Raw genomic sequence first — 25,147 nt, 5'->3', positions numbered from 1 at the left:
TGGGATGAGAAACAGTGTAAGCCTGCTGCTGAAGTTAGACCTGAAGAGGCGGGAAACACTAGAAGGGTCTGTGGCAGAAGCTTGTGGAAAGATGAAATGAGAGGAGGAAAAGGCCTGGTGCAGCGTAGTGTCTGCTAGAAACCCTCTGATGGTATTGCTGTGAGATTTTCTATGCAGTTAAGGACATCCCTATCATATTTTGTAGAGGGTTTGGGAAGGATGACTTTACTGATCTCATGGAAAGGTTAGTGAGGAAGACCAGGTAGAAGCAAGTCCATCCTTTTTAAGCAGCTGTTGTGTTTAAATGGTGACTTGGCAGCCTCTCTCGCTTGCCCTGCGCAAGCTCTCACAACGGGGGGCTGTTTCCTGGGGCTATTTCCCTGCTTATTGTTGCCATAACAAGGCAAAGAGATGTCTTATGGTTTAGTGATACGTCAGAAATTTCTGAAGTATGCGCTTCACAACAGGTGATAGTGGGCTGTTTGCCATTGCTTTGCATGGTACCTGGCTTTGCATACCTGAGCTGAATGCTACCTGTCCTGAATGAAGAGAATAAACAAGTGGGAGAAGGGGCAGGGTGCTGCCCTTATCAGGAGGGTCCATCTCCACCAACAGCTCAGCCTTTCAGGGTATTAAAACCATATTAAAATACTGTCTATTTGTAAGACAGATCCTCTATTATAAAAAAAAAAAAAAAGTAGGATTAGAGACAAAAGATATTTTCAGAAAGCATCTGCTGTAAACAAAAATGTGCACATGCACGTGACTGCATATAATAGATACACACAAACATACAGAGACAAATTATAGGAGCACTGCAAAACTGGCTAGATTTTGTCTGTGGATATATATGGAGACCACTTTCAGCCTGCATGTGTACACATACACAAATTTAAATACTTTATGCAACGATATGCAATCTCTTTTGATATTCAGTATTTTTCTGATCTTCAGTAGCTTTTTCATACAGAAATGGTGCCAAGAATATGGGAATTTGTGGTTACATTGTGTCTCTGACTAGTGGTATTGTACAGATGCTTCCAGTGCCTTGATGTTCCAGCAAGCCTCATGAACAGAAGCTGGAACTGCTGTACCTGAGCAGATGTTTTTCACTAGTTACAGTGTAATTCCCCAAATATGCTTTTCAGCATGTAAGCATTGTAGCCTTCCTCCCTCTACTACAGAACTCCTATGTAAGCATAAAGCATTCTTAGTGTTTTATGGGTATTAAAGTGCTACAGGATCAGAACTTTTCAATTTGAAAACAATTTAAGCAACTTTTCATGGTCTATACCATTCCTTTTTTAAAAAAAAACTTGGTCTGGACACAATTTTTTCCTCTGTTTCCCACATCAGTTTGCCAGAGTTTGGTCATGTCTTGGGGGAATGGCATAGCCATTTCCACCTACTCTTCAGAGAAGCTTCAAATACAGTAAAATGTAAAATGGAGGAATGAAAACACTTGAGGTGTAAGTAGAATGAGACCCTCTGTAAAAAGTTGAGCTGTATACTGGAATTTTAAAATACCTCTTTGCAACCAGCTATTCCAAGCCAACAGTGGTCTGTGTGTGCACTAAATTTGGTAGGTAGCTGCCTGACTTTGTGCAATAGCTCTGAGAAAATCAAACTATAACATTTTACTCACAATATAGTTCTTTTGATGTACACACTCTTTCTTTCACTCTCTCTGATGCTGAAGCAGAGCTTTTGGGGCATGTTTTGCTTTCATAAACTCTCTAGATATTTTCCAGTAAAATTACTCCATACCAAAATTTGCAAGAACGGGTTCATTTTTCCTTTCGGAGTTCTTTTTCACAAAGGACTTTAATAGTCTCATTATCCCGGTAGAGAAACTGTGACTCACTGAAGTGAGCATCAAGAACCAACCCCCTTGGAATTCTAATGGGTCTGAGCCTAGGTATGAACCTCAGGAGCAACATTTGCCTTTAGCAAGATGCTTCAACGTGAGCTGCGCCCATCCTGAAAAGAGAACCAGAAAGAAGATCCAGAGTATTCATGCTATTCCTGGTTTGAGCTCAGCTGTAGTTTTAAGTGGCCAATGCCCAAAGACAGACTTCTCGTCCATGAAATCTGTATGAGGTTGCCTTAACATGATTCTCTGCCCAGGCCTGGTAATATTAAAAATACACAATGAATTAAAAGGTAGAAATATAGCATGAAATGAGAATTGTTGGTTTATTCATAAAAGTAATCCAGGTCTTAACATTCCTGAGTTAGTCAAACACACCAGCAACGCCCTGAGTTAGACCTGCAGTAATAACTGCTGCTTGTTTTCCTCGGCTGCTTTTCAAAAGTTGATGTCATATCTTTGAAAGATAAAAATGAATTAATTCAATTTTTACTGTAGCTGTGTAAAGACACAGAAATTGTCTCATAATCAGTAGTCTTAAATGTGCTGCATTTGAGTAATTCTGTTGTGCTGTGTGTGAATTTTTGGGAGACTTCTTAATTTAGTGACTGAGCCAGTTCAAATCATAGTGGTACAGAGGCTGCATTCATAATACAGCATCCAGGTGTCTTTGGCAGAGTCCATCTGCTACCAGTGCCATTCCACTCTTCTATCACACGTGTTCTATAAACCATTAAAAAAAATCAATAATTTTTAAATCTTTTTGTCTGATACAGCAAAACTGGTTTGTTCCCTTTATAGTCTGACAGCTTAATTTTTATTTCTTAAGAAAAAAAAAAATTCAAATCCTAAAGCTGATCTTGAGTTACACAATTGTTAAAAAGCCTCAGAAATTAGCAAGCAGCTTTTAGAAATGTTTAACTTAAAAACAGCCAGAAAGGGTTTTTTATTTTTTTTCCTTTTACATTTGTTTAAAAAAATTATATTCCCTCCAAATGAGACCTTTGTGCCAAGTTTTATTCTGGAGCACAGCTTTACAGCTGAGCTAAAACCCCCTATAATAGGAGAAAAGTGACAGACCCTTAACTATAGTAGCATGAACAGCACTGCTATAATTCCTGGGTGAACTTTGTCCCTGGATGTGTGTTTTTGGAGTGTGCCGGGGTGACATTCAGCCTCTACATTCATTTTTATGATAATTCAGAGTAAATTGTGGTGCAATAAACTCTTCAAGCCTGTCTTTCTTGTGAAAGCCATGAATCAATCAGCTGCAGGCTTTTTTGGGTCTTTTCAATGTATAGTGATCATTTAGATTTGACATGCATTGTGAGACCTTGGCTTAGCTCCTCTCTATGGTCTGTCATTAATTCCAGCCTTTACTGTTCTGAAGTACAGTGAAGGATGACTGAGAAATCATTGCCCCTCTTCAGCTCTGTTATTGCACAAAATAGCAGCGCAATAATTTTTTGTCAATGTTTTACTCTAAAAGCTTTCTACATCAGTTTTGAAAAGGAAGCAATAAAGCCCATTCAATGGTATGAATAAAAATCCTTTGAGGTTTAGGCGCAGGGCTGCTTTTCTTCAGCTGGTAATCAAATTGGAGCTAAAATGAAATTGAGTTTTCTTATGAAAATAGCCTTTGTTGCTGGGAAGGCTGGTAATTCATAAACAATAACCTGCTCTTTTGTGTGGATAATAATATATTCATGTTCTTTCAATAGGGTAAAAGCCAGACCTAGTGCATTATGGTACAGTAAAAATAGCAGAAGGAGCTTGCTGGAATAATCTTGAAGAAGAAATGTAGCATTCGGTGACTTAAGCTTTCAGCTCCCATCTGAAATTGTACTTTGCTTTTATTTGCGAGCCGGGTTTTAGTTGTTGATTTGTTGCTGCTATACAATATTTGGTTAATTGTGGAAGATCTCAAGCTGTGCTCATCACTGCTCCTGCGAAGGCTGCTGCCAGCTGCTAGAAGCAGAGCCTGCTGCTACAGGATGTACACTATTCACAGGAGCAGCCTCTCAGCGCTGATTATCACTGAAGAGGTCCCCGCTCTCCATCACTGCGCGCCCCGCACGCAACCGGACTGCCGAGCACGGGAGGTAGGCTCTCTCTCCCCTCTCCTCAGGGTAAGGTGAAAGGCGTGCAGCGGCGAGCGCGGTGGGCGAACTTGGCTGGGAACCGACCACGTTTGCTCTGCTGTTTGCTGGGGAACGGCGTGTGCTCAGCCACGCCGGAGCTGAGCAGGGCTCGGGGAGGATGCTCGGGGCAGAGGGTGTTGGGGTTCCCAACTCTGCTGCTGGGCGCCCCTGGAAACGTCGCCTCATCCAGGGGCTTTTTGCCTAACTCGCCGGGTGCTCCTTTGTGGGGTTGATCCGGCTGTCTGCTGCATTTTAGGGTGTACCTTGTTGTTACCTCTGTGTGTTGCCACTTGGTGCTAAGGGGTGGGGGACACCTCTGGGTACCTTGTGTGGGTGAAGGCAAGAGGCTAGTGGAAAACTCTGGGAGCGTGTCCTGTCTGTAGGGACTCTTTTCTCTGCCTCAGCTTGTGGGGAGCAGAGGGTAAAGTTCAGTCTGAGTTCCTGAAATTACCTCCCCCTGGCTCTGTATCAGGGTATGCTTCTATGCTGGTGATGGCTTTGATAGTTTTGGTCTTCTGAGGGGTGATAAAAATAAAAACAGAAAATACTGCATTCAGACACAGGCATGCAGAAATGCTTATTCTGGAGTCTGTTTACATACACGATGCTTCCTCAGCCTTACCAACTGTATGCACTGAGGTGGAAGCTTGCTTAGGGATTTAGTTTAATTTTGATGAGTCTCCATGCCTTGGTGACTCAAGTAATATTAAAAATATTCTGTCAGAGTGCCTGGGGAGATGCAGCATGAGAGGTGATAGCAGGTCAGGGCTGTGCCATTACTTGGGGATTTCAGCCGGGCAGGAAGACTGGAGGACAGACGGTCTCTTGGTGTAAATCAGAAGAGGCTTTACCCAGGGCTTTCTTGCAGTGAAATTCTTTGTAATCCAGACTAGAGACTCAGAAACTCCACTCTTTTTTATCTGCAGTGAAGAATGGATTAATACCATGTGTACTGCTCTCCCTGTAAACTTTCACGAGGGTTCAGAAAAGTTTAAAAACACAAAACAAAAGACACCCTAAGCAGATATAAAGTAAATGAGAATGTAGCATGCAAAGATTTACAATGGGTGTTTTCTAAGTAACACTGAAGTTAAATCTTACCATATGCAAGGCTGTCTTGAGGTAGTTGCATAGGTTTTTATTCACTTTTAACAGTGAAATTATATGCTTAGGAAAAGGAACTTTTAAAGGCACAGTGGTAACTGACAGTCACAGCAATCTATGTCATTATCCAATTAGTACACACAAGTGTGTTTTTATTATTCACTTAACATACCTCTGTGTTTGGCTTTCACAAATACGATGTTTTATTTCTCAAAGTGTTTTAACATTGGTATGTGTTTTACTGCTGTAATCAGAGGTAATATTTTTGCACATTACATTTGTTAATGTCGTTGCTGATTGAATTAGCTGTTTAGAAAAAAAAAATAAATTAAATGAAAAATTGTTTTTGTGGGTAAATGTTAGTTAGACAAAATGTGGCTTGTCCTGAATTTCAGTTTTCTTCCCAACTGGAAAATGTGCTTTATATTGCATCCAAAGTTGAATTCAGATAAATAATGTTGCTTTTGTTTTAAAGACTGAAAATACAATGAAATTTTTGAGTGCATTTGAATGAAATGTGTTTAGCATATAATACAGCATTTGTTGGTGCTTGCTAATGTGAGAACAGAGAGTCTATACAATTGAACCACCCTTTTTGTTTTGCTGAAAAATAAACTATCTAGCAATGTGTTGTTGGCATTTGTTTCCTTGGGATACTAGTGAACTGACAGATGTGGTGGTGATTTTAGCTTTTTAATAGCATGCTTTGCAGAGTTGTGGTACGTTGTGTCATCAGAGTTGTCTAGGAGCAAACATTTTGGTTGTAGTTGGACAGTGCTGTTATCCTAGCACCAAATAGGTCAAATAAGTATAACAAGTTTTCCAAAGAATCCATGTCATCCACAGCTTTAAAAAGAACTCTTGCTTTTCTTGCTGTATTTAAATAAGATTTAGTGAACATGTTTGAAGTGGGATATGTTTCCTAATGTTTCTTATTCTGGCTTCACCTTTGTCATGGAAATGCATGCTTTGTTCTGGGATTCATGCAGAAAGGAGGCTTCACTTAGGTATACAGTGCTCTAATGAAGCTCTGGTATGTGCACAAACCTCAATGCAAGTAAACTCAGTCTTTAAATTTCACTAATATTAAATATTTCTTTTACTAACAACACCAGAGTGGGACAGTTGTATACCAAAGTATTATCTTTCTGTGAGAGATCTGCTGTTGTATCTCATGCTCAAGTACTATTTTGTTATTTGACAGTATTAGGAATTATGAATAATTAGACAGGAGTGAACAGGTCTTAGACTTCCAAACTAATTTCTGGGGGCCTTTATTACACTATAACACAAGTGTATATCATGTTAACAAATGTAAACTTTATGTTCCACTGTAATTTACAAAGGTAGGTATTTTCAATTGCAGTTAACATTTCTGAGTTCACAAAGGAATGTGTTTTAGGTCTATGCAGTCATAAATCATATGGTACTTATTGTAACACACAAATTAAAATTGTCCAGTCTTGACAAAGTTGGTTGAATAATGCACTGTAAATTTGTCTTGAAATTTTAAGTATCTGCTGATGCTAGAGCACAAATTCTTTGTTGAGTATGGATTTCCCTACAGAAGTAAGGCAAACAAGTTAACTGTAATTATTTTGCAATAAAAATTAACTTCTAACCTTTGCAGACAATAAGGTAACTAAAAGCCCTCAACCTTCTGGTCAAAAAAAATAACGATGTATTCAGATTTAACATATTGTGCCTAATGAATGCATCCTACAACTGGAAGAAAAGCTGACCTTTATGAAAAGATGATAAACAAGGTGAATTAAGAACGAGATAAGCGTAAATGGGAGAACTTTTAAATGTTTTTTTACACATCTGCTTGCTCTGTACTAAGTGTATTTACATTCTTCAGTCTTGCTTTTTGAGTAGTTTGTGGTCATCTTGGCTAGGTTTGCATCTTGTGTTTTATTTTATTTTATTTTAGAAAAGGTTATTCAGTAAAGACATATCTGAGTAAATTATTAGTGTTAGAATTCTGGGGTTAGAATAGATCTGATAGCTCTCGACTATGTAAAAATAATACTTGTGAAGAAAAATGTATCCCAGGATCCTTATCAAAAGTAACGATGAAGGTCACAAACTTCAACCCATACCATGTGGATGAGTATTTTCAGAGTGCTGCTTCACATGTCTTCCTGTTTTTACTCTTCTGATTCTTATATTTGCTTAAACTTTGTAGATTTTAGTTAAGTATTGTACTACTTTATGCAAATTGCACAGAAAAACTTGAGGGTTTCACAAAGCTTCAGTAGTTTCATGTCTGTCTCCACTACAATCCTTGAAATCTAATAGCTTGTTTATGGGTGACTTCTTAGTTTCTACTGAAATATAACATTAGTGGATTTTTTATTGCCTTCTCAGCTTTCAATACACTCTGCCTTATCAGTGTACTTGAATCCACATGGCACGTATAAGATGAAATACTTCAAGCATTTTTATTAAGATATCCAGGAAGGACTCTGTAAACAAGGCTTTGCTTCCCAATGCTTGAGCTTTGAATACTCAGCTCTTACAAACACACTCTTACTTTCTCAGTCTGAAACGTGGCCAGACAAAAGAGCAGATCTCTAACATGTTTGGTGCCTTCTTAATGTAGATATTTGAATAACATGATTTTGCTTTGAAATATGAATTGTCTACTTTGTGAAGAGGGCTAGTCTCTCAAGTTTTCTCAGTGCTTGTGATGACATAAAGGAAGCATTATTTTACAGCATAATTCATCTCACTCTACCAAGATTTTTCTTAAAGACCATTGAAATGACTTCTTTCTCCTATGAGGCTCTTGAGTACAATACAAGTGAGTCAATAAAAGTAAAATCTTTTGCTGGCACTCTGGATATTGAAGGAGCTTCAGGAGTTTAAATAAAGTGGTGGTTTTGCTTTGGCAGCCTCCCTTTATGGGTTCAAAATGGGCTGAAAATAAGTATGGAAAAATGAGCTAAACAGTGAGCAGAAGCAAAACACAAAAATGGGAAAGCAATGTTCTATTTCCTCACTTTGCACTTTCTTTGATGATTTCAGAAAGTAGGTTAAAAATGGAGGCTAACATGGCAGCTGCACTGGAGTCCAGAGGCCAAGGCATGCTTCGGGTTAGATTATAAAATTGGGGTGGTGGTGAAGGAAACGGTGGCTGGATACAGCAAGCTGCTGGGGCCCAAGGCAGACCCACTACACCAAAAAAGTGCCTGCTACAACCATAGGGAGTTTTAAAATCATGTTGCATAGCTGTGAAGAATCATGCTCACATGTGTAAAGGAGTAAATTCTGTATCAATGGTCTCTCAAAATATGTCTGGCATTGACTCTGATGCCACCATCTAGATAGAATACATGGTGCAAAATCAGACCAATAGTTATCAGGTACATTGAGTAGGTACTGCAATGAGGAAAAGAAATAGAAATTGGCAGCACTTTGGAATTTGGAGAAAACTCCCACACAACATGAAACAGTTTTTTAACTAGACTTACTTGTGCCTTTCTGATAGACATTTTTTTTTTTTTTTTCTTCCATGGATTTTTTTTTCTTCACTGATTTTCTTTGCTGCAAAATAATTTCATCTTCTCTTAATTTTAGTTTATCACTACTAAAAGCACTGGTCTGATTTCTCCAGAGCATTCCATCACTTACAAATCTCTGTAACTAATGTGAAATCAGATCTACGCAGTGAGAAAGTGATGGGAAACACTAGGGAATCGAGTCTGTTCTCTTAGAGAAAAATCCTAGGTTTGTAAACGTTTTTCAGATCACTTTTCCTATTGTCAAATGTTAAAGTGTCAGAGTTTAAAAACTTTTACGTTTTTCTCCATAAGCTAGCCACGTTTGCTGGCATTAAGGTAGTCTATAAAAAGTTAAATCCCACCACCATACTGAAGAAAATGAAATAGCAGCAATCACAGAAAAAAAACAAACAACACTCGAGCATGAAGTAACTGGTGCATTCACTACCTAGTAACATAGCAAAAGGAAAACTTTTAAGGTCAATCATTATTCAGTGTTATGGAGAATCATCATCATGGTCCAGGCTTGACAACACATCATATTAAACATTCATCCTCAGAAACTTGCATAGCCCCTTTCTGTGCACTGCTTACACTGTAGCAAGACTACAGCTTATAATTCTACCAGTCAGCAAGGATTATACAGAGTTACAAAAATGTAATTTCAGTCTCCCTGGGAGATGTAACATCCAGCTGCAAAACATTTATAAAGTATGTCAAAAACTTCATATTGTATAGCAGCTAGTAAAACATGGCTTGATTTATGTGTTTGAGAACTGATCCACAATGTGTGTTTGGAGTTGGTCTTAATCTTTCATCACACTGCTTCAGAGAAGCTTTAACTATATTGGAAACAAAAATGTGACTTTTCCACCATACTGGAAATGTGACATGTGGCTTTAATTGAAAATTTATAACAAAATTAATACAATCATGCCAACAAATGTTAAAGGATAAGCTGGCATTTGACTTTACACTTGATTTATTAGGCTGCATTGCTAGTACATAAAATTGATAATGGACCATTGATTAACTATTTATTTCATAAACTGACATAACAGTACAGAAATCATTATAATCATTTCATTGTAGGAAGAATGAAAGTTCTTAAGAAAACTCACTGTGAAGTTTTTAAAAACTATTCAATAATTTAAATTGGTGTCCAAACCAGGTCAGTAATTTGAATGAGACTTTGCAACCCTTTATCCTAAATAAACCACAGCAGCTCTTAAAATCAGCTAATACTCTGGTTAGTGTAATAGAATAAGAATATGAGAATTGCATTACTCATATCTGAAGGTGTGTATCAGAGACTTTGACATATCAGGCCAGCATTATTGTCAGTCTTGAAGTCTGAGTGCACATGTCCTGAATTGAATGGATATATGAAATGGTCCAGTTGATTAGGATTGCAAATCTGGAGAGAACCTCACTGTTTAAGGTCAAATTCAGGAAACCAATTTTTGTGTTATGTTTGCTTGTAATTCTTTGTTACATTTTATTGAAGATTCTGCCTTAATATCTCAACACCAACCTAATCCAGAACAGACCAATGTTTCTGTGATACCAAGTAGAAGAAAGACCCAACTTTGTAAGTGTCCAAATTTTTATTCTTCTGAAAAACTGTCCTGGGGAGTCAACTTTTTGATGTCAACCCGCTCCAGAGTAACGCCAGTGCATCACCTTATAGAAATTCTGTCTGGTTGTATATTTGTAGTGAGACTTATATGAGTAGGAGAAAAAGGGGCATTGATCCTCTCTCAGTATGCTTCTGAGCACTGAATGCAGAGCTTAGAAAGATGAACTTTGCAGTTATTTTTAAAGCTAAAAACAAAGTATTTAATTTGGTAAGGGAGCTTGCTATTTGGAACACTGAATTCACACTGTCCCTAGGGATCAGGCTTTTGTGTGTATAAAGTCTGTCTTGGACGACAGCGCAGCAAAAGGAAAAATATTGTTCAAGGAACCAAAGAGTCTTTAAGCTGCAAGTGTCTGTGGTTTCAAAATAGTGGTCTATCTGAAAATGGGGGTCTAGTTACATGCAGAGAACATGGACCAAAAGACACATATGATGATGAAAGGCTGCTGGCAGTTTAATTCATGAGCCACTGCAGAAATTGGCAATGCTATATGCTCTATGAACTTTTAACAAACTTCTTGGCATGTTCTTGGAGAACATGTCCTTTCCATAAGCATTACACATGGCTCTGTCGGTGTGTTGTGTTTCTGAAGGCTGTCTTTATCTGTTGGGGTCAAACATACTCAAGCAGAGTACTCTTTCTGACTTTATCCCTCATATGAACAATGTGTGGTAGTTCAATCTTGGGCAGCTAGTCGGTGACATCTTATCACAAAACTGTTTTGACTTGGACCTGGCAGTGGAAGGGACAAGGAAATTCCAAAATACCTCTGAATAGCATGTGAAGGACTGTTTGGTCTTTATAACACAGGGAGTAAATGTGTCTACTGTTTGTGAAAGATTGACTGTATTCATTTGCTGTATAACTGGGAGAAGGTGCTAGGTGCTGTACAGAATTGACTGAGAATTAAATCCTTGCATTAGTGGATTTATAGCTGAAGAGAGTATTGGGCTTGTTGTTTGGAAGGATGGATCTAATTGTATCTTTTGTGTTGTAAAAATATATGTGAATATAAAGCCTATGAGCTCTTCTATTTTTCCTCAGCCTGAGAAAGTCACCAGTGACTATTTTTCTGGGTAATGTTGACAAACAGAAATGCTTTGAGGCTAACTGTTCATAAGGGATAGCCCATAGCACAATCAGATGCAGTAATAATTTACAGCTGCTCTCATTCCAGACTGGATATGACTTATAAACCTAAAGATAGAAAGATATTTTTTCAGTTACTAAGCTCTAGTGCCAGTCACATGCTCTAGTGATTCTGTTATCTGTAAAGTACGCTTCTATTCTGAATGTCCAGGAGACATTACCCTGCCCATGATTTTCACTCTGGGAGAGGGAGAAATATCTGTTAGCTCTAAACAATAATGCTTTTCTCAGTAGATGAGAGGCTAATGTCCAAGGGTCTATTGAAGCTGATTGTCAAAAGCAACAACAAAGGCTTGCCAGCTATTTTGGTAAGTGTTGCATGGATGCTGACCTTGTGTGGCAGTGACATTGCATCATCTTTTGTGTTAGGGCTGGGTACAGAAGGCTGACTGGCTGAATTGGAATTAGCATTCCCTAGCAAGGTGATGCACATAGGTTGTGCAAAACATTACAGAGTGCTGCACTCCTCCCTAGCACCCTCCCCATATGGTAGCTGCCTTAAGGCATACAGGGTGAAACTACTGCTTATTTAGTTTTTGTTGGATCCTTAGATGAAGAGGAAAAAATGCTGTCAGGGCTTACTTCATTTTAATTTTGAGGGTGAAGAGAGGAAAGCATTAAGTATTTCTCTTTTCCTGGATGATTTCCATTCTGGGGAAAGGAAAAGCCAGCAAGCATACAGAACTTTGTCAAGAAGGAAGCAATTGCCTCTCTAAATCATGACAATCTCCTTCCTTTCCTTTGTTGTCTCTCCTGTTTCTGGCTTTACTCTATTTGATGGCCAGGAAGTTTTGGTCTCCTTTAAGGTCCACAGAGTTGAGCTTCTTTTGATTTTCTAGATTCTTACTTTTTTTTGCAAAGGAAGAGGACAAATCTCCACATTGTTTCTCCTTTAAATCCTTCTACATCTTTCTAGACCCTTAGGCTGTTGACAGCACTGTATCACTCTGAACTCATGCTGTGTCATCTCTAATCTGTTAGGAGGATGCTGTGATTTTGGGCATTGCAGTCACACTGGCAGAGCATCTTTAGCTTCTTCGATGTATTTGTGGGCATAAGTTTCTTGAGTGTCTTCAGCTGTTCACTGACAGCAAGAATAGAGCTTCTCCATGTTACTGACTCATACTCTGATAGAGGATGGAGTTTGGCAAAAGTCAGTTCCTGAGTTGTACAGGGTCATGAATCTGTGAGGCACAAGGTTCAGGATGTTCAGCTTACTGACCTGATATAAAGACCTTTGTTTCAGTGCAGTTACAAGCTAAGCACATCTAGTTTGGGCTCGTATTAAGATGCTATTAAAGCAGAAGCATAACTGAGTACTTCGGGTAAGCACTAAGCATGTTTCAGCTGATGTGTCTGCTAGATCTGCTGGCACACAGGGCTTTGAAGTAAGTTCAGATAAGAAAGATGATATATCTAGTCAACTAATATTCCTTTGAAAGAACAAAGCAACTGAATGGGTTATCCAGAGAAAAATTAGCAGAGAAATCATTTGTTATGTGATAAGATGTCTATCAGAAATTGATCTCTTGGGGAAAAAAACCTAAATCACTAGTCCCACAATACTTTCATTAAGCATGCTTTCGACAAAAGATGTGTCTAAGCATCAGAAGCATCTTTGAATTTCTGTTAAACTGCCCAGCAGGCATGTCACATGGTCCATAGAAGCAATGAGATTTTTTCCCATCTGCCTATTTTAACTTTTTAGTAACAAATTCATATTATTCCCTAGACGCTGTGAAGAATTAAATATGGATGAACTCAGTGTCAAGGCAGCAACTTGCTGGTAGTGCCAGTAAGAATGTCATGCTGATGAGTACAGGAGGAATTCTGAATGAGACCATGATACCAGCAGGTTCCAGCTCCTACATCCATGCATGTGACATGCTCCGGGTATAGGCATGGTGTCCAATATCTTGTTGCTTGCCAAAGAGCCTTCATGCTCATTCCTGGTTGCTGGTAGACACATCTTTCCTGGTACTGGGGTACCGTGTTTCCATATGGTTTGTGAAACATCTGTGGATATTTACTCTGTAACTAATATGAAGAATGTGCTGGGAGCTGAGAAAAAAATTTAAGATGTTGTTTTCAGACAGACAATATTAAATCTCTGCAGTTGTTTCTCAGGTGGTAGTCTTGCCTTTTATCTTAACTGAAGTATGTAAATGAAGTATTGTAAACCAAAGCATCATATCCTTGGAGATATTTCATTTTATGCCAGTAACTACTTTTAGTTTCAATGAGCAGTAAAACCTGTTTATCTCCCTTCATTGATCAGTGTGCATTTGTCAATAAAAAACAATTTTCTCCAGTGAATCTCATATTCTGTGAGGAAGAAAACCTGATGCAAACAGGTAAAGGGGATGAACACAAGTATCTCACTGCTTGCTCTTAATTGAGACTGTATGCTCCGGTGACCCTCTGCTTTTGGAGGTAAACAGATTTGGGCAAATGGCCCATCAGCTTTATTCTGAAGATGCTTCCTTTGTTTTCCTTTGCACACTGAAGCTAAGCAGTAGTGTATGTTTTCACAAGAATTAGTCTGACGGGGCTAACTTTTCAATAATTTCTGTGAAAGACACATAATGAAACCTAGCAACAGTTACAAAATATTGTCTGTGGTTTTGTAAATGGAAGTGTGGGCCTGCTGCTGAATGGCGTAGATACCCTCTTGATAAAAGATAAAGAGAAGTCAGAGTTGTCTTCTCTGCTTCATCCTTTACTGCTAAGGTCAGCCCCCAGAAATCCCTGACCCTGGAAACAAGAAAGAAAACCTGGAGAAAGGAAAACTTTCCCATGATCAAGAAGGATCAGGTTAGAGATTATTTAGGTAAACCTGACACTCACAAATCCATGGCCCTGATGGGATGCACCCATGAGTGCTGAGGGAGCTGGCCAGTGTTATTGCTAGGCTGCTCTCCAGCATCTTTGAAAGGTCATGGAGAACAGGAGAGGTGCCTGAGGCCTGGAAGGAAGCCAGTGTTGCTCCAGTCTACAAAAAGGGCAAGAAGAAGGGTGTAGGAAACTACAGGCCAGTCAGCCTCACCTCCATCCCTGGAAAGGTGATGGAACAGCTCATCCTGGAGGTCATCTCTAAGCATGTGGAAGAAAAGAAGGTGGTCAAGAGTAATCAGCATGGACTCACCAAGGGGAAATCATGCTTAACCGATCTGATAGCCTTCTATGATGGGATGACTGGATGGGTAGATGAGGGGAGAACAGTGGCTTTCAACAATATCTCCCATAACATCCTCATAGACAAGCTCAGAAAGTTCAGGATAGATGAATGGGCAGTGAGGTGGATTGAGAACTGGCTGGATGGCAGAGCTCAGAGGGCTATGTTTAGCGACACTGAGTCTATTTGGAGGCCTGTAGAAAGTGGTGTCCCCCAGGGGTCAGTACTGGGTCCAGTCTTATTCAATTTATTCATCAGTGACCTAGATGGTGGAGCAGAGTGCACTCTCAGCAAGTTTGCTGGTGACACAAAACTGTGAGGATTGACTGATACAGCAGAGGACTGTGCTGCCATTCAGAGGGACCTGGACAGGCTGAAAGGTTGGGCAGAGAGGAACCTCATCAAGTTCAACAATGGCAAGTGCAGGGTCCTTCACCTAGGAAGGAATAACCCCATCCACCAGTACAGGCTAGAGGCTGACCTGGTGGATAGCAGCTCAGTGGCGAAGGACTTGGGAGGCCGGGTGGACAGCAGGTTGACTATGAGCCAGCAATGTGCCTTTGTGGCCAAGAAGGCCAGTGGGGTGCATTAGGAAGATTGTTGCTAGCAGGTCAAAGGAGGTGATCCTCCCTCTCTCCTCATCCCTGATGAGGCCACACCTGGAATGCTGTGTCCTGTTCTGGCTCCCCAGTACGAGAACATGGAGCTACTGGACTGAGTCCAGTGGAAGACTATTAAGCTGATTAGGGGACTGGAGTATTGGTCACATAAGGAGAGTCTGAGAGATCTGGGCCTGTTTAGCTTGGAGAAGACTGAGAAGGAATCTTATCAATGTGTATAAATATCAGAAGGAAGGATGTCGAGAGGATGGGGCTAGACTCTTTTCAGTGGTGCCCAGTGACAGGACAAGAGGCAATGGGCTCAAACTGAAACACAGGAAGTTCCACCTGAATATGAAGGAAAATTTCTTTACTGTGTGGGTGACTGAGCACTGCAACAGGTTGCCCAGAGAGGCTGTGGATTGTCCTTCATTGGAGATATTCAAAACCTGCCAGGACAAGATAGAATCATAGAATAGTTAAGGTTGGAAAAGACCTTCAAGATCAACTGGTCCAACCATCCCCCTACTACCAATGTCACCCACTATTCCATCACCTCCCTGGGCAACCTGTTCCAATGCCTGACTGCTCTTTCTGAGAAGAAATGTCTCCTGATTTCCAACCTAAACCTTCCCTCGTGCAACTTGAGGCCGTTCCCTCTAGTCCTATCGCTAGTTACCTGTTGAGAAGAGGCCGACCCCCAGCTCCCCACACTTTCCTTTCAGGTAGCTGTAGAGAGCAATGAGGTCCCCCCTGAGCCTCCTCTTCTCCAGACTAAACACTCCCAGTTCCCTCAGCTGCTCCTCACAGGATTTGTGTTCCAGGCCCTTCATCAGCTTTGTAGCCCTTCTCTGGACACACTCCAGGGCCTTGATGTCCTTCTTGTAGTGAGGAGCCCAAAGCTGAACACAGTACTCAAGGTGCGGCCTCACCAGAGTACAGGGGACCGATCACCTCCCTGCTGTTGCTGGCCACACTATTCCTGATACAAGCCAGGATGCTGTTGTCCTTGTTGGCCAGCTGGGCACACTGCTGGCTCATGTTCAGGTGAGTGTCGACAACACCCCCAGATCCCTTTCCTCTGCACAGCTTTCCAGCCACAGCACGTGATCCTATACAATGTGCTCTAGGTGACCCTGCTTAGCAGGGAGGTTGGGCTAGATGATCTCCAGTGACCACTCTGTGACACTGTGTGTACAGCTAACAGTAGGAATATTCCTGAAATCTCCCTAGTTTCATAAAATTGATGTAAGATTTAAAAAAACAAACAACAACAACAAAAAAATGCCATGATCCAGCAATGATAGTTTAATAGATATTCTAATTTGTGATAGCCAATTTATTAAAATCAGTAATTAGTAATTTTAATACATTACTGCAAAGATACTACTTGGGGAAGTATGGGTATCCTACAATCTGTTGTAATTATTAAAGGTGACATACATATTGTCTGATAGATGACACTATACACAATTTGAGGAATATATGAAGCTCTTTACTCACTGTCTAAGTTTCTTTTAATCCATCTTCATAAACTCCTCCATTTGATTACAGCATGAGCTGCATTTCCAAAATGAAAACAACACAGAATTTTTATTTTTTTTTTTTATACTGGAGTGTTTTAGCAGATATGGTGTTTTGATGATGATGTTTGGTCATTTCAAGGGCATTTGAAAATGCAATATGAACATTTGCTGGACATGGGTACTTGACATTTTTATCCCAACAGTTTGAGTACTCCTGCTGTATGTAGTTACTTTGCTGCTCTAGATTTGTTAGAAAACTTGTGGTTATGGTAGTAGGCAGGTTTTGAAAGTTTCTCACAAACAGAACATTTTCTTGGGGATTATCTTTTCGTGTATGGTTTTATTCTGATTTTGATAAGAAAGCAAAATTACTGCTTGTAACATCTGCTCTCTACCTTTGCACCATAGCTCATTTATTTTTCATTTGGACTTAGATGAATAGCAGCTCTTACGATTAAGAAAATGACTTCAGAAAACCATGCACTTACACAGTCAGTATTAAATTTAAAATGGGAATGACTCAATTGTTTGTCTTAATTATTTTTCATTATCAAAGGGAATGAATTCATTAGATGCATTAGACTTCAGTTCTGCAAATACTTTGCTTGGTTTTCAGCCCATGAGCAGTCCTGATGAGTGATGGCTTCACATTGTTCAGCGTGGATATCTCTTTGCAAGCCTGAGGCCTAAATGCCTGCTCTAGTGTCTCAGCTGAAGGTGGCAGAATGTTTGCTTGCTGAAATGAGGCTTTCTTTTCCAACATCATTTTTAAATGTTTCTGCAAATGCTGTGTGTTGCAAAGACTAGTAAGCCATTCATGTTTTTGCCCCCAGGTACTGTTATAATAAAGTTTTCTATCAGTCATTCTTATGGGGAAGTCTCCTTGCTGTTATTTTTTAGCACAGGAGTCATTTGAATGCTGCACAAAGCAGAGTTCACCTAAAGGAAAAATAATTGTTTCTAGATTTGGAAGATTTTTCAAAACTTAGCACTGTGGACAAAATCCCATGGGCTGTCACCCCTTGCTGGGGCTAATACATTGGAAAGTTCTGTGCATGTAAAATTCTTAAGAAAATACAGCAAGAAATCTCCCCTCTTTGGTAACAAATGACAATTTCCCGGCATTCACAGTCAGGGGGTGCTCTGTACTCCTGTCACTGGGCTAGTCTTAAAAGTTATGACTCAGACTAATAGATATAAATTATCATAACTGTTTCACAGATTTCAGATATTGTGGATGTTAACTGAAATATTTAGAAAGAACATCACAAAAATTATAGTCATAATCATGACTGCTTTTGTTTTACAGGTTATGACTATTCATATGTTCCTCCTTCTGTGTTTAATAGTGCAAGCTTGAGAGTTGATGGAGTTTTGCATCCAGTACAGACTTTCTGCACAATTCTGTGAATTAAAATTTTAATAAAACTTACATCAAAACTCATTATAACCATTACCATCATGCTCCAGAGGCCATGCAGTTACTTGCTGATGTGTGTAGGAGACAGGTTTACAGGTCCCTGTCCCATCTCCAGCTGCTTCTACTGACACAGATACTGTTTTCATCTGTGTCTGCAGAACGAGTTTTAGGGCTCATGTAGGGCCACTGGGTGGTTTTAGTAAGAAAAGAAGCTAGAAACTGGTATGAAGTGATAAAGGAGGAAGTTTGATGGAGCATATTTTGTTGTAAAGCTGTTTCCCTGGTCTTCGTCTCCATTAACTACTGCTCCCTTTAGCTTTCCACAGCTTTTTATTTTATTTTAAGGTTGTTTCACCTGCTTCCACATTGAAAGATCCACTATATTATCTGGTCTGTTCTTCCATGATGGGTGAAACTCCCCACGCCTGAGTTTTCAAGCTTAACTCCTTAAAGTCATCTAGGATTTCACTGTACCTTTCCTGCTTTGTTCTCTGCTTCCCTGCTAGACTCATCAGAGGTTGAGTTATTGACAAGGATTTGGTCTTGGAGGATATTGATTGTGCAGGATTGGATTGTATGGAAAGAGAGGAAAAATAACAAGCAAGCAGTTGTTCTGTTTCTGAGGCATCATAGGCAACTAAACATGGAGGGCTATGTTGAGATCCCATCTTGGTTCCTAGAAGTGGAAGAGCTTCATAAAGTTATTCATAAATCATAAAGTTATTGCCTAAATAGGCTAGGACAGCCCAGCAAAATAAGAATAAAGTCCATTGTGATGGAAAGCTATAGGTGAAAACTAGTAGAAAGGCAACTTGGCACTGTAATGCTTAAACCTTTATGGCTTACTTCTGTCCCATGCCCAGCTTCACAGTGGAACAATGAAATTTTCTGTGATTGTTTAGAACTTCAGAGGTTGGTGGGGTCCAGTCTCACTTTCATTTCTGATGCTGTCTGTGTATTTCTAAGAGGAATTTATTTAGCAAAGCAAAGCTAAGGTTGTTCCTAGATAAGATACCTTAGATATCTTGCTGCTGCTAAAATCCTGTGATTTGTATCAGAAAAAATACCTCATGCAATGCTATGCTCAGCCTCTCCTTGTTTGACAGATGCTCCAAGCCCTTCATGGTATTTGTGGCATTTTTCTGGACTCAATCCACTAAGTGCATGTCTTGATTTAACACCACTGGACCCAGCACTCCACAAAAGTTTCATCGATGTGAAGTAGGGAGGAATGATCCCCTCGCATTACCTGCTGCCAATGCTTTTCCTCCTGCTGCCCAGGATGTGAATATTTTCTTATTTCCAGAGGAAAGAGTTATCCTGACCCACTTGTCTGTTACCTGCCAGTGTTTGAAATATTTTCATTGCTTCAGTGAAGTAATGCTTTAAAAGCTCTTGTGCTCTGGGCTGCTCCAGGTGTGTACAGCCCTACACATGACCATGCAGCAGGAATTGCAGTAGGAAGGTGAATACCACAGAGCAGTCATCTTACGTGGCAGAGGCCATATTGAATGGCAACTGAAGGATGGTCGAAATAATGACAATCAGCAGTTTGGACACTTATTAATGTGAGGTGGAAATGTTGTAATAAATAGATAGTGATATTCCAATGGTTAGTGCAGTAAAAGTAGAAAGTTAGTTACCTTTCTGTGTTGACATACAGGCATGTATGCAGGACATGCCAGCATGTAGCAGCTTCATCTTCTGTGTTACCCCAGACTGCCCTGTGTGGCAGAGAAAGCAGCGAATTTGATTTTGATTTTGCTGTGTTGATTATATACCAGTGAAACTCTCAGGACATTAGTGGAATTACATGGGTGTGAATCACAGTGTAACAGATTGCTGAACTGGACCTGTGCGCATCCTGCGAGACTTACAGCTGCCATCCATGTAGGACTGAGGGGCTATAATCAGTCTACTTTAATTTCGTAAAATAAATCTAAACAAGCGTAAATTACATGTAAAGTTATTTTCAACAGAAGAATGTTAAAGCCAATTTTAGATACACCAGAACATATACAGAGGTCCAGCTGCAGTAATAAATTAGAAACCTGCAAATGATCAAGAATGATCTCCACGCAGATACATACTAGGACCATTCTACTGTGAAACTGGTTCTGCATTTATAGGTGAAATAGGTCTTGACTCTTGTACCGGGTCTGGCTGGGATGGAGTTAACTTTCCCTGCAGTGGCCCACACAGTGCTGTGCTCTGCACGTGTAGCTGGAACAGTACTGGTATCACACCAGCGCTGTGTCTGCTGCTGAGCAATACTGGCACAATCAGGACTCCCTCCAACCAACCCCAGAATAACTGCTGGCTTCACGGTAACCTGTAGCAGAGGATGCCCACCTGGGGAAGCACAGAGAGGAGTCATGCATGTGGTTTGGGCCAAGGAATAGTAATTCTGCTTGACTTTTCACAGGCCTTTCGAAAGGCTAATTGCAGTTTGGAGATCCATTGGGAATGTTGCTGTAGGGATGAGTGGCCAAGAAAACCCCACATTACAAGTGAGCTGCACCTAAGGGAAAAACATGACCAAACAGGAAAATTAAAGGGGGATGGATAAGAGCAAAGAATAACAATGAATTTTAGAGAAAAACAAAGTTTTCATCTCGTATTTTGCCAAGTCAATGTCAGAAAGATGTGGAAGGTCTTAAGGAGGGATTTATCAGAGACAGGGAGAGATTTTGTGCACTGTCAGGAAGAAATCCCTTCAGAATTAGGGCAGCTTGAAAAAGGATGAAGCCACTTCAGAAAGAAGCTAGAAAACTGTGTTGGCATTGCCGGTACTGGTGTGGTAAAGGCAAGGATTGGATGTATATTGGGGTACTCTATATGGTGGTAGACTTTAAAAGTGAGGACATGTTATATTAAAGTCTGTGAAGCATCGACGTTGCATGTATTAGGACTGTATCAATTCATCAGCAAGACAGACCAGAGACCTCACAGCACCACTGTGACACAGTTAAGGATTGCTCCCATGTGAAAAAAGTAAGAGAAAGGAGCTTAGCACCTCCTCTGAGCAGAGCACTTGGGAAATGCATGAGTAGCAAAGCAGACTCATTGACTTCAATGACACTGCTTTTGCTTAAAGTTACATAGGGACACAAGTGCCTGGCTGAATTGGGAGCCCAAGGGTAGGGATTAGGACTTGTGTTTACTTGGCTTTCTGCCTGAGCAAAATTTGTTCTGCCACACTGATCCCGAAACACAACTTCTGTTTATATTATTTGCAGAGTGCTGTGGGGAAATGAAAGCTGGTAAGGCGTAATTTTATTTGTGTGCTTTGAAATTTTATGTTATTATGTATTTCTTGTTGCAATGTAATGAAGCTTAGATTTCCATATTTAAATTAATAAAATGAAAATAACATGAATGCGATATTCCTGCTGAATACACATTGACTATAGAACGTTTTCACATTATTTCACAAACATATTTATGACAGCCTATTTTACTGTGTTTTGAGAAGAATGGAGATTCAATGGAACCTTAATCACTCACATTTTCTTACCAATTATGACAGAGTTCGCACATAAGCACCTTTGAATACCACTTCTAAACTAATCAGTAATAGAATAAGTTCTATTGTAATGATGTATAAGTATTTTTAGGCTGTTGCCAGCCTATAACGGTGTGTTTATGAAAGCAGTGGCACTTACAGGAGAGAAATAATTTGTTAAAATAGAGCTTATATTTTATAGCCAACCCTCCTTTGTTTTATCATGGATATTGGGCAGAGTAGGAGAACATCACAGCTTTGATGTGTTCAGGTAAGCAGATAAAATTCGTTCAGATGTGCCTGTGTTACTTGAACCTTTTAATTTAGCAAGGACTGAATAGTTTGCTATAAGTAATATCAGTACTCTGTAGGACTTAGCGAATATGCATTGAGTGTTCAGAAGAGTGGTGGGTTTGTAAACTATGGTATTATGTAATCACTGTTTGGTCCCCAAGAATGCAGAAATCATGTGTAGCCAAAATATTTAGAGAGAAGAGCATAATCCTGTCACAACTTGTTGTCCCTTACACCCATGCAAAGGTATCATAACCTCCTTTACACTACTGGTGCAGTATATTAGAGCCCATTGCTTCGTGCCCAGCTATGGAGGAAGCAGACTAGCAGGAGGAACATGAATATCTGTGCAGCACATGGGCTACACCTGCGTCACAGTTTTTTTGTAGTCTATTCTTTTTCCTCATCTGCCCCCCCAAATGTCCATGGTATTGCCATATGGAAAAACATTTCACTGTGGGAGAGGGGCAGACAAAGGCTGGATGAAATTTTCCTAGGGCTCCTTGCTTGCAGCCAGCCCACTCTCTCAGGACTTGCACCTTGTGCCCAATCAAGTAATTGTGTTTTAGGATGGGGAGTGGTCTTATGTATAATAGGTGTTTCTGAAGAGATCATGTTAATGATTATCCCTGCCATCCTGGTGAAACTTCAGCCCGTGGGATGGTGAAACAGGCATCAGATTTGCAAGAGTGTTTTGTAAAAGCATTCTCCCTTGTTGCTTGTCCAGCTACTGCCTGTGGGATTCATGATTTTAGAAGCATTATGACAAATGAATCATTGATTCAGCAAATTTAATTTCAGGGTGTCAAAAGACTGTCATTTACATCAGTGTCTGTTTTTGTCTGGTACCTCTTGTTACCAGAGGTGAAAAAAAAGCAAGCATCAATGGGAACAATTTGAATATTTTATTAAATGATACAGTAGTCTTCATGGAAAGCAGTTATCACTGAATTTCACAGCATGGATATTGTGATGGTGTATGGTAACGTTTCCTGCCCAAGCTACTGAGAATACTCTTACTGAAGAAAAGCATTTAGAAGTGTTTTTTTCTGCTCTGGTTCCAAGAATCCATAAAACATTAGATGAGCAAAGGAATTGTTCATTCCCTGTGTCATCAATTAAAATTACTTTACTTTTATTCGATTTGTCCATAGTCTTTCATTTGGTTCTTCATGTCAGATGGAGCTGTTGCTACTGGAAATAGATCTTCCAACAGATTGTCTGAAAAGGAAACTATGTTATGAACTATATTGCTTAAAATAGAACACCATATACTCTAATAGAAATACAAATATATTATTTATAATACAAAAAATCATACTGTAGTACTATAATTTATTAATATTTTGTGATTTTCAGAGTTTTAGTAGTAGAACAAACACTTTACTGATGAATATACTTCTGTATTTTTTCTGTAATCCCTCCAAAAATATAAAAGCAAGTACACTTGTAGACATTGACCCCAAGGACTCATACTGATCAGACACATAGTCCCTCTATTTGTGGTCCTTCACCTCTTAGTTGATTGTACCTTGTAGTAGAGAATACTTTTGGTAATGAAATTTGCAGGTCTATTCCCTTCTTGAACCCAAAATAAACTTTGATTTTAATTACATGAACTTGAGGAGGACTCAGTTATTTGTTCAGAATAATTAAACAACATTAAATAATTTTAGGTTTTAATCTTATTTCTAAAAGAACTGATTTGATGTTAACTGTTAAGACAGCCCCACAGAATATAATTCAGCTAATCAGCTATACCAGTCTGTACATTTTTCATGTTGCTTTGGTATATGGTGGTAAAAAACATATGTGGAAGATCTTGCCAAGCCATTGAAACCTTAAATGGAAACTGTTTGCTTATCTGAACTGCCAGCATGTGTGTAAAAATGCTACAGCTTTAATCTATACCAGTGTGTACTTTACTGATGATTTATGGCAGAGAGGAAACTACTAATCCTAAAAGGAATTGCCAGAAATTAGGCCATTTGCCTTCAGAGTCAAATTTTACCTTTGAAGGGACTGCCAGAAAAAGATGCATATCTAACTGATTTCTTAACCATATTACCAGAATAAAATTCTGTTTTCACTTGGTACAAAGCATATATTTTGACGTGGCAGCAGAAATAAATATATGGAGCCATACTGAGAACTTTGACACCACTGTCACTTCCTGTGAAGATAGTTCTGGGTGTAGATGCTTTTTTTTTTGTTTATTTTCTGTATGCAGAAGATGGGGCAGGATGGGTTTCCTTTTGCTACCTGTTAGATGGGAGAGGAAATTAGCTTAAGTGCACCATACTCTCTACTCTACAGTTACTTAAAAGGCAAAATACATTAACAGAGCACTGGCACTGAGGTGAGGCAGAACCAGAAACGTTCCCTTGCTTCCTTGCACAGCTCTCAAAAGCAGAGCCAGTCACTACAGGGAGCTACAGAAGACCAAAGCAACACCACAAGAAAGTGTTTTGTACCACAGGTTTGGTGGGAGCTTTTTGTTCCTCTTCCTTCGGCTTTTGAGTCCCTCTGGACTCTGGAGTGAGGTCAGTGGTTTTTGGTGGTGTTTCACAGCACAGATTAATGTTCTTCTCTTTATCTGCATGTATTTTGCAGCAAACACAGCCTTAGGGAAATGCATGAGCATCAAAGTGTTGAATTAAATGCCTGTTTAGGGGAAGGCCTGCTGATTTAAGTGCTGCCTAGCAGCCAGTTGGGGACTAGAATAAATACAGTACATTTCTTTTATGACAAAAAAGTGGGGCTGTTTGCAGTGATGTAATGATAGATTACTGGTAATTGGGTTCAGCATTGTTTTGGTTCCTAATGACAGGTGGAGGTCATCTCACCCTACTTTAGACATTTACCTCTGAGCTAATCATCCAGAATGTCTTACAACTCTTGCAGAGAAACAGGCAAATCAAGAAAGCAGTGCATATCACCCATTAGTTTAGGGATAAAAGGAATTATTTTCTAGGAACACCTGCCTTTCTCCACTGGCTGTTAAAAGGTACTGAGGGGATTACCTGAAGAGTGTCAGCCTATTAGTTGCCTAAATTAGGGCACGCTAATTCCATGCAGTAGCAGTACTTTCCAAACTGATTAAAATGATTAAGGAACGCCCTTCCTGTCCTTTCACATGGTGCCCCAGGCAGTTGGCTGCCAAATCTTGCTCGGTTTCATGCTCTCTTTCTGTAGACTTATGTACAGTTAGTGCCTTT

This window comes from Netta rufina (genome assembly GCF_964035555.1).
Source record: "Netta rufina genome assembly, chromosome: 1".
In the NCBI taxonomy this organism is placed as follows: domain Eukaryota; kingdom Metazoa; phylum Chordata; class Aves; order Anseriformes; family Anatidae; genus Netta; species Netta rufina.
The sequence above is the reverse complement of the archived record's forward strand: the minus strand, read 5'-3'. Positions refer to the sequence as shown.